This window comes from Lampetra fluviatilis, unplaced genomic scaffold (genome assembly GCF_964198595.1).
Source record: "Lampetra fluviatilis unplaced genomic scaffold, kcLamFluv1.1 SCAFFOLD_1036, whole genome shotgun sequence".
Taxonomy (NCBI): Eukaryota; Metazoa; Chordata; class Hyperoartia; order Petromyzontiformes; family Petromyzontidae; genus Lampetra; species Lampetra fluviatilis.
The window spans coordinates 23706-34414 of NW_027621516.1; positions in this window are offsets into that span (position 1 = coordinate 23706).

Sequence of the window (10709 nt, forward strand, 5' to 3'; positions counted from 1 at the left end):
ACCGTATCCCACAATGCCGAGCAACAACTGCCCCCCCATCTCCCAACCTCACCGTATCCCACAATGCCTAGCAACAAGTGCCCCCCCCCATCTCCAACCTCACCGTATCCCACAATGCTTAGCGACAAGTCCTGCCCCCCCCCCCATCTCCCAACCTCACCGTATCCCACAATGCCTAGCGACAAGTGCCGCCCCCCCCCCATCTCCCAACCTCACCGTATCCCACAATGCTTAGCGACAAGTCCTGCCACCCCCCATCTCCCAACCTCACCGTATCCCACAATGCCGAGCGACAAGTGCCGCCCCCCCCCCCCCCATCTCTCAACCTCACCGTATCCCACAATGCCTAGCGACAAGTGCCGCCCCCCCCCCCCATCTCTCAACCTCACCGTATCCCACAATGCCGAGCGACAAGTGCCGCCCCCCCCCCATCTCCCAACCTCACCGTATCCCACAATGCCTAGCGACAAGTCCTGCCCCCCCCCCATCTCCCAACCTCACCGTATCCCACAATGCCTAGCGACAACTGTCGCCCCCCCCCCATCTCCCAACCTCACCGTATCCCACAATGCCTAGCGACAACTGCCCCCCCCTCCATCTCCCGACCTCACCGTATCCCACAATGCCTAGCGACAACTGCCCCCCCCCCATCTCCCAACCTCACCGTATCCCACAATGCCTAGCGACAACTGCTGCCCCCCCCTCCATCTCTCAACCTCACCATATCCCACAATGCCGAGCGACAACTGCCGTCCCCATCTCCCAACCTCACCGTATCCCACAATTCCAAGCGACAACTGCCCCCCCTCCATCTCCCAACCTCACCGTATCCCACAATGCCGAGCGACAACTGTCGCCCCCCCCCCCATCTCCCAACCTCACCGTATCCCACAATGCCGAGCGACAAGTGCCGCCCCCATCTCCCAACCTCACCGTATCCCACAATGCCTAGCGACAACTGCTGCCCCCCCATCTCCCGACCTAACCATATCCCACAATGCCGAGCGACAAGTGCCCCCCCCCATCTCCCGACCTAACCGTATCCCACAATGCCTAGCGACAAGTGCCGCCCCCCCCTCCATCTCCCGACCTCACCGTATCCCACAATGCCGAGCAGGGCGGGCGAGCGAGCGTTGTGGAGAATGCTGGTATCCGGCGCCGATGGGCGATGAGAACCCCAGGGCGGTCGCCGCGGCGATGGCGGAGGAGGCGGCCGAGGCGGAGGAGGAGGAGGTGTAGTGGTGGTGGTGACGCGGCTTCGCCGAAGAAAGTAGTCCCGCATAGTAGTGGTCGTGCAGCAGCTGCTGCTGGGTGATCTCCTCCATCTCCTCGCGCAGACGCTGCGATGGGCGGGGGCGGGAAAGTAGTTCCGGGTCACACGCTCCGGTGAAATGTAGTTGCCACCAACGCAACCCGCTCACTCTCTCGATCACCCACCCCCCCACTGGTGGGCACGCACGCTGCAGAGAAAGTAGTTCCAAGCAAATAGTTCCCGGGAAAAGTAGTTCCCACTATCCGAATCGCCCGCCCACTCACTCGCTCACTCGGCCACTCACTCGCTCACTCTCCCGCCCGCTCGCCCCACTCGCCCGCTCGCTCGCCCACTCGCCCGCTCGCCCGCCCACCCACCCCGCTCGCCCGCCCACCCACTCGCTCGCCCCGCCCACTCGCTCGCCCGCCCACCTCGCTCGCACCACCCACCCACTCACTCACCCACCCACCCACTCACCCTCCCAGCCACTCACCCTCCCAGCCACTCACTCACCCACCCACCCACCCACTCACCCACCCACCCACCCACTCACCCACCCACCCACCCACTCACCCACTCACCCACCCACTCACCCACTCACTCACTGACCCACCCACCCACTCACTCACTGACCCACCCACCCACCCACCCACCCACTCACTCACTCACTCACTCACCCGCCCACCCACTCACCCACCCACCCACTCACCCACTCACCCACCCACTCACCCACTCACCCACCCACTCACCCACCCACTCACCCACCCACTCACTCACCCACCCACCCACTCACCCACCCACTCACTCACCCACCCACCCACCCGCCCACCCACTCACCCACCCACCCACTCACCCTCCCAGCCACTCACTCACTTACCCGCCCACCCCACCCACTCACCCACTCACTGACCCACCCACCCCACCCACTCACCCACTCACTGACCCACCCACCCACTTACTCACTCACCCACCCACTCACTCACCCACCCACTCACTCACTCACTCACTGACCCACCCACCCACTCACTCACTGACCCACCCACCCACCCACTCACCCACTCACTCACCCACCCACTTACTCACTCACCCACTCACTCACTCACCCACCCACCCACCCACTCACTCACTGACCCACCCACCCACTCACTCACTGACCCACCCACCCACCCACCCACCCACCCACTCACTCACTCACTCACCCACTCACTCACTCACTCACCCACCCACCCACTCACTCACCCACCCACCAACTCAACCCACACCCACCTCCCCCTCCATGCTGCTGATGCGAATGAGCTCGTTGAGGATGAGCAGTGAGCCGTGGATGCGGTCGTCCCTGTTGACCCCCTTCTCCTTCGTGACGGGCTCCTCAAAGCCGCGTTCAGCCTCCTCGAAGGAGTGCTGTCAACGCGCACACAGGTCAAGGTTTCCCGCGCGTCAGAGGTCGCAACCGGGTACCCGACACCCGTACCCTACCCGACACCCGTACCCTACCCGATACCCGTACCCTACCCGATACCCGTACCCTACCCGATACCCGGCTACCCGGCCGGGTACGGGTAGGCCGTGAGTCACTGGGTGAGTCACCGTGATTGTCACTCATTTCCCAACGTCTTGTCTCTTCTCACAATTCAAGTTTCTAGAATCAACCCACCCGCGCCTGCAACGTGGCTTCATCCCAGAGGTCGCAATCGGGTACCCGTACCCGTACCTTACCCGTACCCGGCCGGGTACGGGTAGGGTACGGGTACGGGTAGGGTACGGGTAGGGTACGGGTAGGGTACAGGTACGGGCAGGGTACGGGTACGGGTAGGGTACGGGCAGGGTACGGGTACGGGAAGGGTACGGGTAGGGTACGGGTAGGGTACGGGTAGGGGTACGGGTACGGGTAGGGTACGGGTACGGTACGGGTACGGGTAGGGTACGGGTAGGGTACGGGTAGGGTACGGGTAGGGTACGGGTAGGGTACGGGTAGGGTACGGTACGGGTAGGGTACGGGTAGGGTACGGGTACGGGTAGGGTACGGGTAGGGTACGGGTAGGGTACGGGTAGGGTACGGGTAGGGTACGGGTAGGGTAGGGTACGGGTAGGGTACGGGTAGGGGTAGGGTACGGGTAGGGGTAGGGTACGGGTACGGGTAGGGTACGGGTACGGGTAGGGTACGGGTAGGGTACGGGTAGGGGTAGGGTACGGGTACGGGTAGGGTACGGGTAGGGTACGGGTAGGGTACGGGTAGGGTACGGGTACGGGTAGGGGTAGGGTACGGGTACGGGTAGGGTACGGGTAGGGTACGGGTAGGGTACGGGTAGGGTACGGGTAGGGTACGGGTATGGGTAGGGTACGGGTAGGGCACGGGTAGGGTACGGGTAGGGTACGGGTAGGGTACGGGTAGGGTAGGGTACGGGTACGGGTAGGGTACGGGTACGGGTAGGGTACGGGTAGGGTACGGGTAGGGTACGGGTACGGGTAGGGTACGGGTAGGGTACGGGTAGGGTACGGGTACGGGTAGGGTACGGGTAGGGTACGGGTAGGGTACGGGTAGGGTACGGGTAGGGTACGGGTACGGGTAGGGTACGGGTAGGGCACGGGTAGGGTACGGGTAGGGGCACGGGTAGGGCACGGGTAGGGCACGGGTAGGGTACGGGTAGGGTACGGGTAGGGTACGGGTACGGGTAGGGTACGGGTAGGGTACGGGTAGGGTACGGGTAGGGTACGGGTAGGGTACGGGTACGGTACGGGTAGGGTACGGGTAGGGTACGGGTACGGGTAGGGTACGGGTAGGGCACGGGTAGGGTACGGGTAGGGTAGGGTACGGGTACGGGTAGGGTACGGGTACGGGTAGGGTACGGGTAGGGTACGGGTAGGGTACGGGTACGGGTAGGGTACGGGTAGGGCACGGGTAGGGCACGGGTAGGGTACGGGTACGGGTAGGGTACGGGTAGGGTACGGGTAGGGTACGGGTACGGGGGGTAAGGAATCAAAACCCGTTTGCGACCTCTGCCACGCGTCGCCCCGGCTCGCCCTCCGTACGACGCGACGGGTCGAGAGTTACGGGCCGATCCCACGGCCGCCCCTCCCCCCCCCCTATCGTCGCCACCCACGACTCCAAGGTCGTGCCCCCACAAGGCCGTGCCCGCTAGGCCACAAGGCCGTGCCCGCTAGGCCACAAGGCCGTGCCCCGCTAGGCCGCCAGGCCGTGCCCCCTCCCTGTACCACAGCGGGGCGCTGCATCTACTTGGTCACGCGCTTGGCGATCAGCAGCAGGCAGGCCCTGAGGGCCGCTAGGCCGTGTCGCTAGGCCTTGTCGCTAGGACGTGTCGCTAGGACGTGTCGCTAGGACGTGTCGCTAGGACGTGTCGCTAGGCCGTGTCGCTAGGACGTGTCGCTAGGCCGTGTCGCTAGGACGTGTCGCTAGGACGTGTCGCTAGGACGTGTCGCTAGGACGTGTCGCTAGGCCGTGTCGCTAGGACGTGTCGCTAGGCCTTGTCGCTAGGTACGTGTCGCTAGGACGTGTCGCTAGGCCGTGTCGCTAGGACGTGTCGCTAGGACGTGTCGCTAGGACGTGTCGCTAGGCCGTGTCGCTAGGACGTGTCGCTAGGCCGTGTCGCTAGGACGTGTCGCTAGGCCTTGTCGCTAGGACGTGTCGCTAGGCCGTGTCGCTAGGACGTGTCGCTAGGACGTGTCGCTAGGACGTGTCGCTAGGACGTGTCGCTAGGACGTGTCGCTAGGACGTGTCGCTAGGACGTGTCGCTAGGACGTGTCGCTAGGCCGTGTCGCTAGGACGTGTCGCTAGGCCTTGTCGCTAGGACGTGTCGCTAGGACGTGTCGCTAGGACGTGTCGCTAGGACGTGCCGCTAGGACGTGCCGCTAGGACGTGCCGCTAGGACGTGCCGCTAGGACGTGCCGCTAGGACGTGTCGCTAGGACGTGTCGCTAGGACGTGTCGCTAGGACGTGTCGCTAGGACGTGTCGCTAGGACGTGTCGCTAGGACGTGTCGCTAGGACGTGTCGCAGGACGTGTCGCTAGGACGTGTCGCTAGGACGTGTCGCTAGGACGTGTCGCTAGGACGTGTCGCTAGGACGTGTCGCTAGGACGTACCCGGTACCACAGCGGGCGCTGCATCTCCTTGGTCTCGCGCTTGGCGGTGAGCAGCAGGCAGGCCCTGAGGGCGGAAACGGCGCCCTCGCGGATCGCCTGCTTGGGGTCCCACACGCCGTTGAAGATGACGTCGAAGAAGGGCTGCACTTGCTGGAAGAAGAATGTCGGGGCGTTGACCGCCAGCTCCCTCAGCACCAGCACCTGTGGCGGGGAGGGGGGGGGGGGGTGGGGGAGGGACTACTCAAGTATCCCACCCGTGTCTCCCCGTGTCTCTCCCCGTGTCTCTCCCCGTGTCTCTCCCCGTGTCTCCCCGTCTCTCCCCGTGTCTCCCCGTCTCTCCCCGTGTCTCCCCGTCTCTCCACATGTCTCTCCGTGTCTCCCCGTGTCTCCCCGTGTCTCCCCCCGTGTCTTCCCATCTCTCTCCGTGTCTCCCCCCGTCTCCCCGTGTCTCCCCACCGTGTCTCCCCGTGTCTCTCCGTGTCCCCCCCGTGTCTCTCCCCGTGTCTTCCCGTGTCTCTCCCCGTGTCTCCCCCGTGTCTCCCCCCGTGTCTCCCCCGTGTCTCCCCGCGTGTCTCCCCGTGTCTCTCCGTGTCCCCCCGTGTCTCTCCCCGTGTCTCCCCGTGTCTCTCTCCCCGTGTCTTCCTGTGTCTCTCCCCGTGTCTCCCCGTGTCTCCCCCGTGTCTCCCCGTGTCTCCCCGTGTCTCCCCCCGTCTCTCCTCCCGTGTCCCCCCGTGTCTCCCCCGTGTCTCTCCCCGTGTCTCCCCGTGTCTCTCTCCCCGCGTCTCCCCGTGTCTCTCCGTGTCTCCCCCCGTGTCTCCCCGTGTCTCTCCCCGTGTCTCCCCCCGTCTCTCCCCCGTGTCCCCCCGTGTCTCCCCGTGTCTCTCCCCGTCTCTCCCCCCGTGTCTCCCCCCATCTCCCCCCCCTGTGTCTCTCTCCGTGTCTCCCCCGTGTCTCCCCCGTGTCTCCCGTGTCTCTCTCCGTGTCTCCCCCCATGTCTCCCCCGTGTCTCCCGTGTCTCTCTCCGTGTCTCCCCCGTGTCTCCCGTGTCTCTCTCCGTGTCTCTCTCCGTGTCTCCCCCCGTCTCTCCCCGTGTCTCCCCCCGTGTCTCCCCCCGTGTCTCTCCCGTGTCTCTCTCCGTGTCTCTCTCCGTGTCTCTCTCCGTGTCTCCCCCCGTCCCCCCGTGTCTCTCTCCGTGTCTCCCCCGTGTCTCTCTCCGTGTCCACCCGTGTCTCCCGTGTCTCTCTCCGTGTCTCCCCCGTGTCTCCCGTGTCTCTCTCCGTGTCTCCCCGTCTCCCCCCGTGTCACCCCCGGTGTCTCTCCGTATCTCCCCGTGTCTACCCGTGTCTACCCGTGTCTCCCCGTGTCTCCCCGTGTCTCCCCCCGTGTCTCCCCGTGTCTCTCCCCGTGTCACCCCCGGTGTCTCTCCGTATCTCCCCGTGTCTCCCCGTGTCTCCCCGTGTCTCCCCGTGTCTCCCCCCGTGTCTCCCCGTGTCTCCCCGTGTCTCCCCCCGTGTCTCCCCGTGTCTCCCCCCGTGTCTCCCCGTGTCTCCCCCCGTGTCTCCCCGTGTCTCTCCCCGTGTCACCCCCGGTGTCTCTCCGTATCTCCCCGTGTCTCCCCGTGTCTCCCCGTGTCTCCCCCCGTGTCTCCCCGTGTCTCCCCGTGTCTCCCCCCGTGTCTCCCCGTGTCTCCCCCCGTGTCTCCCCGTGTCTCCCCGTGTCTCCCCGTGTCTCCCCCCGTGTCTCCCCGTGTCTCCCCGTGTCTCCCCCCGTATCTCCCCGTGTCTCCCCGTGTCTCCCCGTGTCTCCCCCCCGTGTCTCCCCCCGTGTCTCCCCGTGTCTCCCCGTGTCTCCCCGTGTCTCCCCCCGTGTCTCCCCCCGTGTCACCCCCGGTGTCTCTCCGTATCTCCCCGTGTCTCCCCGCGTCTCCCCCGTGTCTCTCCCCGTGTCTCCCCCGTGTCTCCCCGTGTCTCTCTCCCCGCGTCTCCCCCGTGTCTCTCTCCGTGTCTCTCCCCGTGTCTCCCCGTATCTCCCCCCGTGTCCCCCCCGTGTCTCCCCGTGTCTCTCCCCGTCTCTCCCCCCGTGTCTCCCCCCGTCTCCCCCCCCTGTGTCTCTCTCCGTGTCTCCCCCGTGTCTCCCGTGTCTCTCTCCGTGTCTCCCCCGTGTCTCCCGTGTCTCTCTCCGTGTCTCCCCCCGTCTCTCCCCGTGTCTCCCCCCGTGTCTCCCCCCGTGTCTCCCCCCGTGTCTCTCTCCGTGTCTCTCTCCGTGTCTCTCTCCGTGTCTCCCCCCGTCTCCCCCGTGTCTCTCTCCGTGTCCACCCGTGTCTCCCGTGTCTCCCCGTATCTCCCCCCGTGTCTCCCCGTGTCTCTCCCCGTGTCACCCCCGGTGTCACCCCCGGTGTCTCTCCGTGTCTCCCCGTGTCTCCCCCGTGTCTCCCCCCGTGTCTCCCCCCATCTCTCCCCCCGTGTCTCCCCGTGTCTCTCCCCGTGTCTCCCCGTGTCTCTCTCCCCGCGTCTCCCCCGTGTCTTTCCCCGTGTCTCCCCCGTGTCTCTCCGTGTCTCCCCCCGTGTCTCCCCGTGTCTCTCCCCGTGTCTCCCCTCGTGTCTCCCCGTATCTCCCCCCGTGTCTCCCCCCGTCTCCCCCCCCCGCGTCTCCCCCGTGTCTTTCCCCGTGTCTCCCCCCGTGTCTCCCCGTATCTCCCCCGTGTCTCCCCCCGTGTCTCCCCCCGTGTCTCCCCGTATCTCCCCCGTGTCTCTCCCCGTGTCTCCCCCCGTGTCTCCCCCCGTGTCCCCCCGTGTCTCCCCGTGTCTCTCACCGTGTCTCCCCGTATCTCCCCCGTGTCTCTCCCCGTGTCTCCCCCCGTGTCCCCCGTGTCTCTCCCCGTGTCCCCCCGTGTCTCCCCGTGTCTCTCCCCGTCTCCCCCCGTGTCTCTCTCCGTGTCTCCCCCCGTGTCTCCCCCCGTGTCCCCCCGTCTCTCCCCGTGTCTCCCCCCATGTCTCCCCCGTGTCTCCCGTGTCTCTCTCCGTGTCTCCCCCCGTGTCTCCCCGTATCTCCCCCGTGTCTCTCCCCGTGTCTCCCCCGTGTCTCTCTCCGTGTCCACCCGTGTCTCCCCGTCTCCCCCCGTGTCACCCCCGGTGTCTCCCCGTGTCTCCCCCCGTGTCTCCCCGTGTCTCCCCGTGTCTCCCCCCGTGTCTCCCCCCGTGTCTCCCCCCGTGTCTCCCCGTGTCTCCCCCCGTGTCTCCCCGTGTCTCCCGTGTCTCCCCCCCGTGTCTCCCCGTGTCTCTCCCGGTGTCTCCCCCCGTGTCTCCCCGTGTCTCCCCCCGTGTCTCCCCGTGTCTCCCGGTGTCTCCCCGTGTCTCCCCGTGTCTCCCCGTGTCTCCCCGTGTCTCCCCGTGTCTCCGCGTGTCTCCCCGTGTCTCCCCGTGTCTCCCCGTGTCTCCTCACCGCAGCGTGTCTCCGCCCCTCACTGCGATCTCCCGTGAGCCACTCCAATGCCCTCTTCACCTCAAACTCGACGTATTCTGCCGTGAACGTCCCTCCGGCCGTCGAGAGGCGACCCATCGCTCGGCTCACCTGACATCATCAGCAGCATCAGCAGCATCATCATCAGCATCATCATCATCGGCAGCAGGAACAGCATCAGCATCAGCAGCATCATCATCAGAAGCAGCAGCAGCATCAGCAGCATCATCATCAGAAGCAGCAGCAGCATCAGCAGCATCATCATCAGCAGCAGCATCATCATCATCAGCATCAGCATCATCATCATCATCAGCAGCAGCATCATCATCATCAGCATCAGCAGCATCATCATCATCAGCAGCAGCATCATCATCATCAGCAGCAGCATCATCATCATCAGCATCAGCAGCATCATCATCAGCAGCAGCATCATCATCATCAGCAGCATCAGCAGCATCATCATCATCAGCAGCATCAGCAGCATCATCATCAGCAGCATCATCAGCAGCATCATCAGCAGTAGTTGCATCAGCATCATCATCATGAGGAGCAGCAGGACCAGCATCATCAGTGAGTGTATGAGTGAGTGAGTGAGTGTATGAGTGAGTGAGTGAGTGTATGAGTGTATGAGTGAGTGTGTGAGTGAGTGTATGAGTGAGTGAGTGAGTTTATGAGTGAGTGTGTGAGTGAGTGAGTGAGTGTATGAGTGTATGAGTGAGTGTGTGAGTGAGTGTATGAGTGAGTGAGTGAGTTTATGAGTGAGTGTGTGAGTGAGTGTATGAGTGAGTGAGTGAGTGTATGAGTGTGTGAGTGAGTGTATGAGTGAGTGAGTGAGTGGTGAGTGAGTGTATGAGTGAGTGAGTGAGTGTATGAGTGTATGAGTGAGTGTGTGAGTGAGTGTATGAGTGAGTGAGTGAGTTTATGAGTGAGTGTGTGAGTGAGTGAGTGAGTGTATGAGTGTATGAGTGAGTGTGTGAGTGAGTGTATGAGTGAGTGAGTGAGTTTATGAGTGAGTGTGTGAGTGAGTGTATGAGTGAGTGAGTGAGTGTATGAGTGTGTGAGTGAGTGTATGAGTGAGTGAGTGAGTGGTGAGTGAGTGTATGAGTGAGTGAGTGAGTGTATGAGTGTATGAGTGAGTGTGTGAGTGAGTGTATGAGTGAGTGAGTGAGTTTATGAGTGAGTGAGTGAGTGTATGAGTGAGTGAGTGAGTGTATGAGTGTATGAGTGAGTGTGTGAGTGAGTGTATGAGTGAGTGAGTGAGTTTATGAGTGAGTGTGTGAGTGAGTGAGTGAGTGTATGAGTGTATGAGTGAGTGTGTGAGTGAGTGTATGAGTGAGTGAGTGAGTTTATGAGTGAGTGTATGAGTGTATGAGTGAGTGTGTGAGTGAGTGTATGAGTGTATGAGTGAGTGTGTGAGTGAGTGAGTGAGTGAGTGTATGAGTGAGTGTATGAGTGAGTGAGTGAGTGTATGAGTGTGTGAGTGAGTGTATGAGTGAGTGAGTGAGTGAGTGGTGAGTGAGTGTATGAGTGAGTGAGTGAGTGTATGAGTGTATGAGTGAGTGTGTGTATGAGTGAGTGGTGAGTGAGTGGTGAGTGTTGTCACCATCTCGGTGAGCGTGTGAGTGAGTGAGTGTATGAGTGAGTGAGTGGTGAGTGAGTGTACGAGTGAGTGAGTGAGTGTATGAGTGAGTGAATGAGTGTACGAGTGAGTGAGTGTATGAGTGAGTGAGTGGTGAGTGAGTGAGTGGTGAGTGAGTGAGTGAGTGTACGAGTGAATTGGTGTATGAGTGAATGAGTGTATGAGTGAGTGAGTGTATGAGTGAGTGAGTGGTGAATGAGTGTACGAGTGAGTGAGTGAGTGTTGTCACCATCTCGGTGAGCGTGTGAGTGAGTGTACGAG